The sequence below is a fragment of the Mustela lutreola genome, chromosome 7 (assembly GCF_030435805.1).
Source record: "Mustela lutreola isolate mMusLut2 chromosome 7, mMusLut2.pri, whole genome shotgun sequence".
Classification (NCBI taxonomy): Eukaryota; Metazoa; Chordata; class Mammalia; order Carnivora; family Mustelidae; genus Mustela; species Mustela lutreola.
In genome coordinates this window covers 80,066,556-80,071,073 of record NC_081296.1, presented here as the reverse complement: position 1 = coordinate 80,071,073, position 4,518 = coordinate 80,066,556, and the positions used below count along the sequence as shown (strand labels likewise).

General features: G+C 40.4%; 1 long non-coding RNA gene across 1 annotated transcript; it reads right to left on the bottom strand.

Moving 5' to 3' along the window:
- Positions 1-503: 503 nt before the first annotated feature.
- Positions 504-3,289, bottom strand: LOC131835324 (uncharacterized). Its single transcript, XR_009355129.1, has 2 exons — positions 3,118-3,289; positions 504-709 (listed from the first exon to the last, which is right to left on the bottom strand). It is a non-coding gene; the product is annotated as an uncharacterized LOC131835324 (long non-coding RNA).
- Between the last annotated feature and the right edge of the window lie 1,229 nt (positions 3,290-4,518).

The window sequence follows — 4,518 nt, the reverse complement described above, 5'->3', positions numbered from 1 at the left end:
CTAGCAGTGCTGCCATGAAAGTTCTTAGGCGTGTCTCCTGGGCACCTGTGCAAGTTTCTCCTGGGTATGTGTTTGGGTATGGTTTCGCTAGGTGGTGGTTTATGCAGACTTTCAACTTTATTAGATAATACAAAAGTATACCTGTTTGTCTTTTCACCAGCAGTTTATGAGGGTTCAACATCTTTGCCAATATTTAGTTATGTGAGACTTTAGCATTTTTGCCAATCAGGTGGTTGTGTAGTAGCATTTCCTTATGCTGTTAGTGTACATTTCCTTGATTACTAAAAGATTGAGGAGAGTGTGGGTTGCTGAGTTGGTTAAACGTCTGCCTTTGGCTCAGGTCATGATTCCAGAGTCCTGGAATTGAGTCCATCATCTGACTCCCTGCTCAGTGGAGAGTCTGCTTCTCTTTTTCTCTCTTCCTCTGCCTCTCCCCCTGCTTTTGCCTGCTCTTTTACTCTCTCTCAAATAAATAAAATCTTTAAAAAAAAAAACCAAAAAGATTGAACATATTTTCACACATTTATTGGCCTTTTTTTTTTTTTTTTTGAGCATTTAGAACATTACATTGGGTTGTCTGGGTGGCTCAGTCTGTTGAGCATCCGCCTTCAGCTCAGGTCGTGATCCTGGGGTTCTGGAATTGAATCTGCATCGGGCTCTTTGCTCAGCAGGAAGCCTGCTTCTCCCTCTGCTTGTGCTCTCTCTTTCTCTGTCAAATAAATAAATAAAATAAAGAAAAAAAAATTACGTTGGTTATCTCTTTCTTAAAGACTTTTAAGTCCCTTAAATTGGTTTTAGACTGCTTTTTTCACTTTGTAGCTTATTGGCTCACTTTCTGTATTTAGATGAAGGAAGTCTCTTTTTTTTTTTTTTTTGTTCCTCTTGAACAAAATGAAGATACACAAAGACTTAACAAAAAACTAAAGAAAAATTTCATAAAAGGCTTAAGTATCATTGAAACCCACAGGCAATGGCTGTCTGCTGATACTGTGTAGCAGAAGTTGGGCACACACAGGCACTCAGCAATTCAAGTATAGTAGCTTGCCCCTTGATGCCCAATACTGGTTTTGCTTTCTCTTTCCGAGGTTTCAGTTTCCCAGAGTCAGCCCTGACCCGGAAGAAGATGATCCTCCTCTGATGTATGATCTGGTCAGTTGTTACCTAATGCTAGGTCACAATGCCTATGTCATTCACCTGATGTCATCTCATCATGTGGGGTGAGTACAGCACAAAAAGATATTTTGAGAGCAAGAGACCACATTCACATATGTTTTGTTACATATATTGTTATAATTGTTTTATTATTATTGTTGTTAATCTCTTATGGTGCCCAATTTATAAATTAAACTCTGTCTTGAGTTTATACATATAAGAAAATCATAGTATATGTAAGGCTGGTATTATCTACAATTCAGGCATCCACTGGGGGGTCTGAGGACGTACCCCCCACAAGATAAGGGGTGCTGACTATATCTTTCATTCTAAGCAAACCTGACATGCAATTTCTCATCAAATGGGCTGCTAATAGAGGGAAAATGTCTGTGGTTCCAGATTTACTGTAACATATGTAAGGGGTCTTTGGGTTAGAGCTTCCACCTGTTAGTGGGTCATGTCTCCAGTAAAGTGAGACAGCCCACACTAAGCTACAAGGCACTCTTCCACAGCAAGCCCCACAAGAAGATGGGGACATACGTCCGAAGAGAAACTAAGTGACCCCTGTGTAGTAAAGTGCAGGGGAAGTCAGTGACCCTAACCCCAGACTCTGGGGATTCAGAGGATGCATAGGATTACCTGTTGTGTGTGTCAGAATTTTAGATGGGGATCTAAGAGCACACAGTAGCAAAGGAGTGGGTGAGGGGATTTCAGGAAGGGTGTGCTCCAGGGGATGTGAAGGTATTGCTGCTATTCAGGTAGTCTGGAAAATGGATGGGAATACCAGGATATCACTGAAGACACAAGTCCCATTGGGCTTCTCAGTCATGGAATAACATGACCAACTGGTTTTTCAGACTGACCCTGCCAGGTGACCATGCAGAAGACATTGTACTGGAGATGCCCCCAAGGTATACACCACTCTGGCCTACCTAGAAGCTACATGGGCCCAAAGTTCTCTAAAACTAGAACTATCTTTTAGAAATCTTTTTTTTTTTAAAGTTATTTATTTATTTGAGAGAGAGAGAGAGAGAATGAGGAAGAGCATGAGGGGGGAGGTCAGAGGGAGAAGCAGATTCTCCATGGAGCTGGGAGCCCAATTCAGAACTTGATCCCGGGATTCCCAGGATCATGACCTGAGCTGAAGGCAGTCACTTAACCCACTGAGCCCAATAATTAAATAATCTTAAAAAAATTGTTCCCGACCTCAAAGCATGAATTTATTCTCCCATACAATCTTTTAGAACTTTTATAGTTTTTCTCTTTTACATTTAAGTAATTAATTTTCTTGGAATTGATTTTTTTTTTTTTTTTTTTTGGATGTGATACGAGAGAGGGACCCGATTTTGCTTTTACTCCTAGAGAGAAGAAATTGGCATAGTGTTCTTCTCACTACTCTTCTGCAGTACTAGCTGTATCCCCAATTAAGTTACTATAAATGTTTCTGAGCATTTCTGGGTTTTATATTGCTGTGTTGGTCTGTCTCTCCCTGCACTGATATCCCACTTGCTTAGTTACGTTAGCATTATAATAAATATTCTCTGGCGGGTTACATCCTTTAGTTTGTTCCTTAGGGCTGTCCTTCATTCGCTGCTCTTTCATGCAAATTTTATGGTAAGCTTGGCAAGCTTCTTGAAAACCCTCTCAGAGTTTTGATTGGAAATGCACTGAATCTAGAGCTAGCCTTTTAAAACGTGCTGGGGGTGTCCTCAATCTTTGCTTGCTTTTCTTCTCTGGAATAGCTGGGTGAGGATAGAATAATGGTTCCGTTATCCGCTGCTGCATAACAGCCACCCCACACTGAGCGGCTTAAAACGACAATCATTTATTTTGTTCACGGATCTGTAGTTTGGGCATGGCTTGGTGGGCGGCTTGTCTCTCTTGCATGTGGGGACAGCTGGGGCAGCTCAAAGGCTGGGGCGGGGGAAGGTGAAGCTGGAATCATCTCAAGGCTTGTTTACTTACGTGTCTGGCATTTGAGGATGGCTGTTGGCGGGACCTCAGCTGGGGCTGTTGGCCGCAGTACCTATGTGTACCCTGTCCATGTGGCTGCTTGGCTTCCTCTCAGAATGGTGGCTGGGGTCCAAGAGCAAGCATTCCCAATGGGCAGAGAGTAGAAGCTGCCTGTCTCTTTAGGTCTGGGTCTGGAACTTACACAGCAAGTCCAGATTCAAGGGGAGGGGACACAGAGCCCATTCCTTGGTGGGAAGAGCATCATAGAATTTTGAAACTATTTAAAAAATTTGCTACAAATAATGTCAGTTTTTGAATTCTTGTTAAAATTTGCCTTTGACGCTGTCTGGGGTTGATCGTTTCTTGTGGGAAGTTTAACCACAGATTCAATTTCTTTGTTTTAGGACCAACTGGATTTCCTATTTCTGAAGCCATTTTGCTGAGTTATATTTTTCTAGGGATTATGTCCCTAGAAATCTAGTTTTTCAAATTTATGCACAGGATTCTTTGGCTATAATATTCTCTTAGTATAGCTTATCTCTCATTTTGTTTGTTTTATTATTAATTTGAAAAAATCTTTTCTGTCAAAAGTTTTCAATTTGTCTTATAAAGAACTGAACTTTGATTTTGTTGCTTTCTTCTGTTTTATCTCTTTTCTGCTTCATTAGTGTTTATTCTTTTTCTATTATTTCCTTTTTCTTTTCAGTGTGTATTTTTTTTCTGATCCCTGTTTCTTGTTTCTTCAGTGAGATCCTTAGCTCATGAGTTTCCTTCTTTTTTCTTTTCTGAGGTTAACATTTTAATCACAGATATCCTTTTTATTTTTATTTTATTTTATTTTTAAAAGATTTTATTTTTTTATTTGACAGAGATCACAAGTAGGCAGAGAAGCAGGCAGAGAGAGAGAGAGGGGGCAGCAAGCTCCCCACTGAGCAGAGAGTCTGATGTGGGACTCCATGCCAGTACCCTGGGATCATGACCCACGCTGAAGGCAGTGGCTTTAACCCACTGAGCCACCCAGGAGCCCCCACAGATATCCTTTTTATCCTTTTATTTATTTGAGAGAGCGAGAGTGAGAGAGAGAATGAGCAGGGAGGAAAGGGAGAAGCAGGTCGATCCCAGGTCCCCGAGATCATGATCTGAGCCAAAGGCAGACTCTTAACTGACTGAACCACCAGGGAGCCCCCATGAATGTCCTTCTAATAACACTTTAGCTAACAAGGTTTTATGTAGGTAGAATCGTCATTATTGTTCAGTTTAATGTGTTTCTAATTCTCAATATAGGACTTCTTTGACCTATGAAATGGTTAGAAATATTTAAAATTAAATATTAAAAAACTAAAATTTCAAAACTTATGGTACTTTTTCATTTTGTCTTTGTTATTGATTTTTTAATTTTATGGCGGTCAGAAC